Source organism: Protomyctophum parallelum, assembly GCF_964188405.1.
Source record: "Protomyctophum parallelum genome assembly, chromosome: 12".
Taxonomy (NCBI): Eukaryota; Metazoa; Chordata; class Actinopteri; order Myctophiformes; family Myctophidae; genus Protomyctophum; species Protomyctophum parallelum.
The window spans coordinates 26,176,068-26,188,809 of NC_139712.1; positions in this window are offsets into that span (position 1 = coordinate 26,176,068).

Here is a 12,742-nt window from a genome sequence, read left to right on the forward strand (position 1 = left end):
ATTCATGCTATTACATTCTATAATATAATAATATATATAATAATATTTATATTAATATAAATAATAATAAATAATAAGTAAATAAATAATAATAAATAAATAGTTGTAAACCATTTGTAATATAATCAATAAACCATACATAAATAAATAATAATAATAAATAATAAATAAAATAAATACATAAATATAAATAATATTTAAATTTAAATAAATAAATAAATAAATAAATAAATAAATAAATAAATAAATAAATAAATAAATAAATAAATAAATAAATAAATAAATAAATAGTTGTGAAAGTGATCTGTCAGAATGGTGGGACTTTTTCTGCCGCGGGTCCCTGTCGGAATGGTGGGACTTATTTCTGTCGGAATGGTGGGATGTTTACAAATATGGAGCATACCACCATTCCGAACAATTAGAAGTCAATGTCGGAGTGGCAGCATGTCGGAATGGAGAGTGAACACCATCCAGGTCATGTGTCTGTCTGTCCGTCCGTCCGTCCGTCCATCCATGATCCATCCCTCTCTGTCCATCTGTGCCTTGCTTGCTTTCTCATGCTACATGTCTCCCTCCCTCTCCCCTCTCTATTTTGCCGGCAACACCATAGTATCCTCCATCCGCATGCTGGAAGAAGAATAATACATTGCATTTAATCAACATGCTGTGGCTGCCTGGCCCCTGCCTGGCATTTGAAAGGTGTGATGCACAGAAGGACATTATTCAGGCCAGTCCTACACTGCCAAGATAGAGGGAGAGCAACAGATGAAACAGCACAGAAAGAAACAGAGCGAGAGCGAGCGTGCGTGCGTGCGTGCGTGCGTGCCCAAATGTAGTACTTGAGTAAATGTAAATATATATGTCAGGCTGGAATTAATTCAGAGCATAGCATTGAGGTGCTGGCCCCTGTCCTGATAACAGATCTGTGTGTGCACCGATTGCTTGTCAAGATGTGGAGGAGATCAGACAAAAGAATCCAGCAGCCATTACTCTCCAAATACAACCACTCCATTGGCCACACACCACATGAGCCAGACTGTTTTCACTACACACGGCCCATATCAATTAAAAACATACACTTAAACACTGTGTTTCCAAAAGCAGGAGGAAAAACCTTGTATCACTCTGAGTGAGGCTATATTTAATACATTCTTTGACTCCTTCATAGTTTGATTGATTGATTGAAAAATGTATTAACAGTTTGCAGAATTTACAGTACATTTCAAGCACAAACTCAATACAAAGACTGTTAACTGTGAGTGGACGACCCAATTAAGCATTACACTTGTTTACAACAGGGTCCACATTGTTCATTTCATCAAAACATTTAGAGACATACAAATAGGCATTTCTATGTAGCTAAAGAACAGAACAGGAATTCATCATATAGGAAGCAAAAAGGGAAAAGATACATATACAGTGAGGGGAGATGGGGGGGGTGAGGGGATTCAGATTTTACAGAGGCCAGTTTCAAATTGCAGCCATCCGTAGGTGCCCTTTGAGAGCGGTTTTGAAGGAGTCAAGGGATTCACATGTCTTAATGACTGTTGGTAGGGCGTTCCACATTTTGGTGGCATAGGAGCGAAAAGAATTTAGTCCCCTGTTTGTGCCGAATCTGGGTTGTACATGGTTTGTTGCACTACCTCTGGTGTTGTGCAAACAAACCAGTCGAGTGCAATAGGTTTTAAAATTATTATTATTTCCATGGCCATCTGTACTTTTTTGCTTTTTAAATATTGTTTTCAAAGCATCCCACTACCAGAATTAGAATAGGGTCGGTGTGTCTGGTTGCTAGGGCCGAGCTTACCAGCACTCCACTTACCTAACCTCGCCTCACCAGGCTTTCCGCTCCCGACCGGTTCATAAACCCGAAATGGAATGGTGCCCAGGCTACTACGTTTTCATATCCTCCCGTCTGGACTATTGCAATGCACTCTACACCACTCTGAGCCGTTCATCACTATCTCGACTTCAACTAGTTCAAAACTCCACAGCCAGAATCCTCACCAACACAAACCACAGGGCACATATAACTTCAGTATTAGCCTCACTACACTGGCTTCCTAGTAAAGCCAGAATTGATTTTAAAATACTTTTAAAGCTCTACATGGGCTGGCCCCGCTATATATTGTCGACCTACTGTATTGGCCCCTAAGACCAATGTCAGACCTCTCAGGTCCTCCAACAAAGGTCTTCTAGAAATACCCACATCCAAGCTGAAAACAAAGGGTGACCGGGCATTCGCTGTGGTAGCTTGGTACCTTTGACCTGATCCATTTTTATAGCCCTATGTCTTTGTTCTGCCATGTTTTTTTTTTGTTCCGCTCATTGCACTACTGTATTATATTGTCACAACTGTGTGATATGTGTGTTTTAACCTGATTGTTGTTTATATTGTGTCAATTGTTCAGCACCTTGTAACTTCGAAAGGTGCTTTATAAATAAAATGCACTTACTTGCCTGAGTCGCCTCTGATAGCACCTCAAGCTAGGTGTTATTAACAAACTAGGTGTAAGGTGTTCAGGTGGGGTGGAAAAAAAAGGGGCGAAAACAGCCGCTCCGTGGAAATTTGCCGCTGATGTGGAAGCTTCCATTGACTGTATGAGGTTAAAAAGAAACGTACCAAACGAAACAATCACGTCACTAATTTGCCAGTGTGTAACGACCTTTAGAGTGAACTTGAGACAGACGTGACTTAGAGTGAACATATTGATCACATGCAGCGGAGAGAGTCCATTCAGCAGACCTGGCACATCTATTACACATTACACCATGAAACGCAGAGATTGTCCATTATCCACACATGCCTAATGACTGGGCCTTGGTAAATCTGTTTGAGCCCTGTCTATTTTCAAAAGCTCATAGATTGTATAATGGCCGGTGGAAGATGTCAATGTGACAATTATTTTCACCGTCTCATGTTGTCTTTGAAAAGTTCAAAGCAATCAGTGAATCACTATAGAAAGGGAAGTAGAAAATAGACAAAATTATAGAGCTTTCCACTATTTTGGTAACGTACAAAGGACCACTCCATCTTCAAAAACATAGCCTGCATTCTCCATCATGTCTACTGGACTATATTAGTATTTTCGGAAATAGTATTGACCGTGGCAAAAATATATTTTGAGGAAAATGTCACAAGCCAACATTTTGATGACCCTTGGTTAATATAGACTCAAAATATGACATGATACTGACCTTGATACTGACCTTTAACTGACCGTGATGTTACTAACCATGATACTGACCATGATACTGAGCATGATACTGACCATGATATTTCTAACCATGATACTGACGTGAAACTGACCATGATACTGAGCATAATACTGACCATGATAATGACCATGGTACTGACCATGATAATGACCATGATACCGACCATGATAATGACCATGATACTGAGCAGGATACTGACCATGATACTGACCATGATAATGACCATGGTACTGACCATGATACTGAGCATGATAATGACCATGGTACTGACCATGATACTGAGCATGATACTGAGCATGATACTGACCATGATACTGACCATGATGATGACCATGGTACTGAACATGATACTGACCATGATACTGACCATGATACTGACCATGATGATGACCATGATACTGACCATGATAATGACCATGATACTGACCATGATACTGACCATGATACTGACCATGATGATGACCATGATACTGACCATGATAATGACCATGATGCTGACCATGATACTGAGCATGATGATGACCATGGTACTGAACATGATACTGACCATGATACTGACCATGATACTGACCATGAAACTGACCATGATAATGACCATGATACTGACCATGATACTCACCATGATACTGACCATGATAATGACCATGATACTGACCATGATACTGACCATGATAATGACCATGATACTGAACATGATACTGACCATGATACTGACCATGATAATGACCATGATACTGACCATGATAATGCCCATGATACTGACCATGATACTGACCATGATACTGACCATGATAATGACCATGATACTGACCATGATACTGACCATGATACTGACCATGATACTGACCATGATACTGAACATGATACTGACCATGATAATGACCATGACACTGACCATGATAATGACCATGATACTGAACATGATACTGACCATGATAATGACCATGTTACTGACCATGATAATGACCATGATACTGAACATGATACTGACCATGATAATGACCATGTTACTGACCATGATAATGACCATGATACTGACCATGATACTGACCATGATAATGACCATGTTACTGACCATGATAATGACCATGGTACTGAACATCATACTGACCATGTTACTGACCATGATAATGACCATGGTACTGAACATCATACTGACCATGATAATGACCATGATACTGACCATGATACTGACCATGTTACTGACCATGATAATGACCATGGTACTCAACATGATACTGACCATGATACTGACCATGATACTGATCATGTTAAAAATCACCCATGATGGAAGTAAGGACGGTGCCCGAAAGTAGGAATTCTGTATGCATATCTACTGCAGGATGAAAGGGATTTTCTTTTTTACATCAATCTGTCTGCAATTAAATGCCAATTTGCGAACAACTGATTAATGTGAAACTCTATCGGCGGGTCACAGACGCTGCAAATGACAAATGTAGGGTGGGGCACGGTGACTGTGGCTATATACATCCACTAATCAAATGGACTAGTCAATTAACACGCCTATACGAATGCTCAGGCTGTTATCTTGCTATGCTGAAGAAAAGAAAGGCATTGCTCCACTGTTGAACTGTGCGTGCGTGCGTGCGTGCATGCGTGCATGCACGCATGTTTGTATTATGTATGTACCGTATGTGTTTATTATATTATTTATACCCTTGTGTGGTGTGACGTAATTAGCAGATGGCGTACATTATTCTTAGAGGGAGATTGTCAAGGTTAATGATAAAGACAAACGAGCTGGTGTTGACATGTAATTAGACTGATGAATGATATTGTGGTGACATGCATGTGCACAGCACATGTCTCTCTTTCTCACACGTACACGCACACACGCACACGCACACACACGCACACACACACACACACATGCACGCACACGCACACGCACACACACACACACACACACACACACACACACACACACACACACACACACACACACACAATTTATTATTCATTAGCTATTCAGTGAGTGGAGTCACTGATCCCTGTGCTGTATGGCTTATTATCTCATACATCTGCATATAGCCAGAGAGATGAAGGGTAACTTCACCCCTCCCTGAGTTGATCGCTTTTGTCGATTGCATGGCTTTGACAGTAATCATTTGCATTCCACGAAAAGGGCACGCATTTATCAGAAATCCACAAAATGTGACACAGCGGCACAGGCTAGTATACAGTATGTTTTGGGGGATGCATGCATGCATGCAGACAGTCCTTGCTATACTTGTTTGCAAGTCATGGTGCCTGTTAAAAACAAAGGGTTCAATGTGACGTGATCGGACATCCATCAATCAGCGTCAATTAAATCATGCCGAGAGGCGCCCGGGAGGGGTGCCGCATGTCATTGTTTCCGACGGCGCATTACATTCTGAGGATGCATTGGTACAACTTGCATCACTAACCCCATCCCTATATAACTCCAACCGCGCGAAGCCACATAATCACACAATAATGGCATGTAAGAATTATTGGCAGTCCTCCTCGGGTGCCAGAGTGTACTTTACCACTACTGCATACGAACACAATTGGCATATACTGTACAGTATTGCATAATGAAATGATTCACAATGGCTTTACAGTGGGGATGTGTCTCAGGCCTGGACTGGTCACATAATGTACCAGACATTATGTCTGGTGGGCTGACCTGTAATGGGCCGTGTGCATGGTGGGCTGGTCTGGGCCAAAATGTTAAAGGTATATTCAGTGATTTCACTTAATTCAAATATCACTTATTTTTTTGTTTTGTTGTGATAATCCTCCCTACTATAGAGTGTGCTGGCCATATAAGGAGTTCCTCCCTGTCCCCAGTTAACCCCTGGGGGTCAAAAAACCTTAGGTTTCGTTTTTGATTCTCTATCCTGATTGGACGAAAGGCTGGGTCCCACAGCCAAAAACGAAACCTAAGGTTTTTTGAGTGAAATCACTGAATATACCTTTAAATTAGTTGTCCGTTTCAGTGTGGTGGTCTGTTGGTTGTGTATCATTTATGCTGTTCTGTAAAAGTGGTGGTATTAAGGGCTTATGTATTTCAAGTATTTGTATGTGCCTTGACCCCGACCCCGACGCGTTGCATTACTATCTTTGTCTATATTTCTAGGCTTTGTCTATATTTGCATTTACAGCGCTCACGGTTGTTTATGTCCAGAGTCAGAGACTGGCACAGTGCCTAGTCAAACAGCAGGGCCACGTGGTGTCTCCTCACATATGGTGTTGTTGATATGTTTGATATGGTTATCCATGCTGCTATATGTGTTGCTGCAAGGTCCATGTCATGTTTGATAAGCTGCTATAATGTGTTTTTGCTCTGTGGTCATTTTCATTCACGAGTCGACACAAAGAAACCTTGAGCCAGACAGGTAAACATAGATAATGGGACATCTTTTTTTCCCTTGAGTTAGTGTAAACAAAGCATTGTAAGCGTTGGAATTGTGTGCAGTCGCTGTTAGTATAAAACACAAATTCCGGATGAACTGTCCTGCTTTGGCAGGACTCGAATGGAAACAAGACCGCCAGGACTTTTGGTGCTATCCTTTCAGACCAAGTGCCTGTACTCTGTTGCTGATTACATTTCTGTCTAATAAAGTATTCAATCAATCAATCAGTCTGGCTTCTTGCCTTTCCAGAAATGGCTGTATACGGAACGGGGGTAATTTTCTCACCCTGTGAAGTAAACACAAGGAAAGACAACAGTATCCTATTAGCCAGGCTAGCAATATCCCAGCTAGGGTATCTTCAATACAGTACTGAAATGGATTTACAGTAATCTCAGGTTATGGGGGAATCGGCCCAGCATGATAATTTGATAAAGCAACACCTGCCATCTGGAATACGTAGGCCCGTAGCCCTGAAGTCAATGCAGTCTGTGACATGAGGCTGGCGTCAGTGCAAATTAATTGCCACTGCCAACTATTTGTGTTGTGTGATGTCAGACCAGACCCCCTGTCTCTATTGGGGGGCATTGCCTGCCCCAGATTGGATTTTGTGCCCCTCCTGCAGTCCAGATTGGCCAGTAGTACCCTACCTACCCTACCAATATTTTAATGTTTTACAAATGTTAAATCTATAAGTTCTTCATGATTATTGTAAATATATACATGTTCAAATTAATTGAATAGTTAATAGCAGACATTATAATGCTCAACATATTTATAGCAGTACAAGACTAAGAACTTTGTTTCCTCTCGTGATCCAGCCTTGGACAGACATACCCACGGACAGGTTGTTGGAGGGTTTCGACAACTTGGGATGCCCAAAGACGAGGCAGAAAGACTGGCAAAGTATAAGCTGTCTCTGCTGCCATTTATGGTGATGTGGAGCCACTGCTACTTGTGCCCATATGGAGTGCTAGTGACATGCATGTTGAATGAGGCCATATCTGTGAGTTTGTGAATGTAACTTTACAGCACCTAAAATATTTGTGTCCCTGTATGCTTTCCTTGTGTTTGGGACATACAGTACATAATGTGTGTGTGTGTGTGTGTGTGTGTGTGTGTGTGTGTGTGTGTGTGTGTGTGTGTGTGTGTGTGTGTGTGTGTGTGTGTGTGTGTGTGTGTGTGTGTGTGTGTGTGTGTGTGTGTGCGTGCGTGCAGCTTATATCTACAGTACGCAGCATACCTTTGTAAAAATGTTAATGTACCACATCTGAACATTGGGTGTGCAAGTGTATGTCTCTAACAATCTGTGAAGTCTCCTGCATGTGGTCTGTCAGATCATTTCTCAGCTGTCCCACAGGAGATTCAACAGTCTGGTGGGATCACTTCACTTCACTCCAGCGAGTCAATGGAGAGTCAATCTCACGCGTTGCACATCGGCCTTATCAAAGACGCTTCAATATAAGGCTTAGATTCTAATCTAAGCCATCGAAGAGATAAACACAGCCGTGCTTCTGTCAATATACAGATACAGTATAGAGTTCATGGAAAGTCTACAGTGTTTCTCGTGCACACCACACAACTTTGCTGTGTGTTCATAATGCATAGATCTCCTAACCGAGTATTTAAAAAAAAATATGATTTCTTTAAGAAGCGGCGTGCAATAAGCTGCTTCGGCAGAAGTTACCCCGTTGCTGATAGGCTGCTTCCTCACAGGCGAGCATTGCTGTTATGATAGGTTGGCGATATCTCACACTGCACCTTGTTTTGCTGAGGGGCAGAAACAGGTAATGTAAACAAATTGAGATTAGAGCTCAATTTGTAAACATTAAACACTCAAAAGAGGGATATACGAACACGGTTTCACATACTCGCCTATAGGGTATAGATCATCAAAGCATGTGTCAACACTAGGGCATTAACCAAACTCGATTTATAGTCGATTAGTCGGCGGTAAAATATGATATTTATTCCATCCAATCAAGCATTAAAACATCGTGTTATGAAACAGCCAGCGAGCGAAGCAAAACAGAGCCGGTGAACGCACTATCAATGCAGGCCGAGTGGAATAGTACTAAGAGAGTGGCGACACACTTCCTATGGGCTATAGTTCCAAACATTGGAACTATCCCATTGAGATAGAATGAGCACTTCCGCATTCCATTGTTACAGTGGGAGTCAACGCGAGTGTCGCCACTCTTACTAGATTACGCTGAATGCCGCTCTGATTGTCCGAAATTAGCTCAGCTGTTTCAAGTCAAAGTTGCAAGTCCACAATGACTCACGGATGGACGCGTTGTGAGCTTGTAGATCTGCTATCCGTTCTACGGAGCAGCATAGCATGTTACGTTGTTCACAATGTTTGGAGAGTGGAGACTGGAGCAATGAACCATGCGATGTTTTTCATACAACCCTAAATGTTCAACAACAAGTTACAATCACAGTTCGTTTGGTTTTTAGAAGGAGCTACAAGCAAGGAGGAGGTTTGCTAGCTAGCAGGCTGCCAGGCTATGAATCAGATGATCAACTACTTAACTCCATCGCGAGTCTTTTGCGGCTACGTATTAGAACTATGATCGTGCGGCATCGCTGTTTGTTTTTAATAATGCCACACGCGGCACGCAGACTTTTGTTGGATAAGCATGAAGAAACATGAAATCACGGCAAGAGCTACTGTAGTTTGACTGTCACCAAACTGGATACTATTGGGCAGAGCGAGGAGGAACTCCTGCTATACTTTACTGTACCGGACGACGACACGTCTCCAATCTAACTTGTTGAACAAACTACAGTAATAAACTCACCAATAGTAAAAGTATTTACACACTGTAGTTGTCCCCATTGATCTTATGAGCCTATGAGGCATATCACATATGCTTTTCCCAAAGAAAATCTGTCTTGAATGCTGCTAGTGCCACCGCCGCCCACCGCACCTACACGAGTGACGGCAAAACCCACGTACAGTAGGCTTGTATGATATGAAAACAATAAGCCAGGAATGGATTAGTACTGAAGTTGGCGAACTACCAACAAAACAACCGAGCTCACAGCTGCATGCCTGCATGTCTGCTGTAGAAAAGCAAAAAAAAAAAAAAAAAAAATATTAAAAATAATATTAGCGAATAATCGGATGTCAATTAACAGTGTCGACTAGTTTTTTGCTAGTCGACTAGTCGACTATTCGATTATTATGTTAATGCCCTAGTCAACACATGCACACACAGACAAACATATGTACACACGCGTGCACACCACATACGCACGCGCTCACGTAGCTGCAAGAGTGGCGATCAAGTCAATGTTTGTGTCAGTTTGAGGTGATTTTGTGGCATATCAGGATAGTTGTCGGATGATCTCGCCCAATCAGGATCGAAAGAGTGTTTCTGACCCTGAATCTTTCCTGTGTAGACTGAGGTGGGTTTTAGTCGATACACTAATGTCCTCACAATTGTTGTTACCTCATGCTGCATTTCCCCTGAAACCAGACAGTGGCTTGTGGTTAGAGTTTCCGCCCTGAAACTGGGAGGTTGGGGTTCGATCCCCGGGCAGATTATACCAAAGACTGTAAAAATGGGACCCAATGCCTCCCTGCTTGGCCCTCGGCAAGAATGGGTTGCATTGGGGGGTCAAATCAACTAATCAAATGAATCCCGAGCGCGGCACGGCTGCAGCTCACCGCTTCAAGAGATGGGTCAAATGTGGAGAACAAATTTCACTGCCGTAACGTGTGTGACAAATCGTGTGACAAAACTAAAAAAATCTCTATAAATTGAATAAGTGATTAAATGTGCCTGGTTTGGGCACCCTGTTACCATGATTTCGTAACCCCATCTTTTCACCCGGCGCCAATGTCTGAGCGGCAATCCAGGGCGCTCTACTATCCCTCTGCCAACCTGGGGAGAGCCCCGAACTGAGCTCATGCTCCATGCTTCAATGCATGAGGAGTGAGCAGGCCGTTTCTTATCACCTTACAGGGGGGAGATTCCCCGGTAGGACGTAGCGCGTGGTGGAAGAAACACGTTATTCCAACCAGTTCCTTTCCCCTCCATGAGGCGCCCCGGCTGACCCATGGGGTCATTTTCCAAGTCCTGTAGTGTGTAAATGTTTAAGATTAGAGAGAAGAGAATCAGATTAGATTATCCCGCAGTGTGTGATGCAATCAGATTTCAAAATCTTAATGTAATTCTCCTGTGAGCCCAGCTTAACTCTTTCATAAGATTATCCATTATCATCCTCACTCCACTTACAGGTTTATGTCTGCTTCCACAGGCCCAGTTGGGATTCATGAGATTATGAGAGCTAAAGCCCCAGGGGAGGTTGCACACATAGAAACTCCCCTACATGTGTTAAAAACCGTCCTAGACAGTGGCCACTTATTTATCACACTGAAGGCCCTCCTCGAGAGAACATTTGAGCGGGGCAATTAATTTCAGGCGTGCTGCCAATGGCTCCCATCTTGGCGTTGTAGTGGTTGGTTGTGATGTGTTAGCTCTGATGGCAGAAGGATAGGGCACTGAGGGCAAAGTATAGTGGATGAATGATATGTCGAAAGTGACGCCGTAAAGGTACGGTCGGTCACACACCTGCGTCAGAAGTGGACGGTTCCTCAGATGCCAATAAGTTGCCCTTGTTCCTGGCTGGGTTGGCCCATTGCCACCTGTATAATATGATCCTACGGTCGTTTACTCTCCGGGGCGATAGAATAGCAGTGAAGCAACACCACCAACTGACACTGTGTTATTATCACACACCGCAACCATACAAAATGCAGGCCATGTTTACTCTGCGGCGTAATTAATTGCCCCCCCCCCCCCCGTCAAGAATTAGATAGATAGATAGCTTTATTGTCATTCAGCAGATACATAAAATGCATAAGAGAACGAAATGTCGTTTCACTGGCTTTTAGTACGCTAGTTAACCCATTCTGACCTGAGATCAGATTCATACGAGGTTTCCGACTGGACACACACTGGTCTGATTAACCCATTCTGACCTGAGATCAGATTCTAAAAATGTCAGTCGTTCTTCAATTTTTTCAAAAATAGCAGACCTACAAGCTCGTATCGCGCCACTCGGTGGCGCGATATGAGCTTGTAGATCTGCTATTTTTAAATAGCTAAAGCATAACATGATGCTGACACCAAAATGGGTGCCCGGTCAGAATGGGTTAAAAGAGCTAAAATACTATTAAAATCTAAAATCCACTTAAAACAAATAAATTAAAAAGCACCATTGGTTCATTTGGAGACAGATATTGCACAACAGGAGTCCTTATAGCAGCATATAGGGGGAAAGGTTAGGGGATATTGCACGTGTTCAAAAGTCTGATGGCTTGGGGGAAAAAGCTCTTGGAGAATCTTGCTGTTTTACTCCCAATGCTTCGAATTAATGGATACATCCTAATGCTTCCACATGTGCAGACGGATCCAAAACGATTCAGAACTGGCATTCGGATGAACCCTGCAGACTGCACGTCTCTCTCTATCACTCCAGTCATCTGGAATGAAGCCTGTGCGTCAGCCTTGCATCCTCCAAGCTGCACTGACGATTATACTAAATGTGTCAGCCCAACCATGCCTGTGCTGCTGCCTGCTTCATAACCACCTGCATCAACACTCAGTCACACACACACACACACACACACACGCCGCTAATTAATGGGATCGTACAGAGAATTGAGAGCAGATGGCTTCACTATACACAAACAAATATAATCACTTTGCTATCGGTGACACGTTCTATGATCCCTTCAGAACATAATGTAGAAGGTTGATTAGTAACAATGTCGCCAGGATGAACTACCCACAATTATGTTTTCACAGATGTCTCGTCTCATGTTAGTTTCAGAACTGCAAAATGAAAAATGTAATACATTTTTAATCTCTGTACTGTACTGTATGGTGCAGTTTTATTTGCATTATTATTTATTTTATTGTTCTAGTTATAGTGCTCAGTGTGAAAGGCTGTTCAACAGTGCCACTTTAGGTCACCCGGCGGTATTGCAGCTGTTCATACTCCAAACAGACAAACATACATAGACACAGACACACAGGGGCATAGGGACACAGGGACACAGGGACACAGGGGCATAGGGACACAGGGACACAGGGACACAGGGACATAGG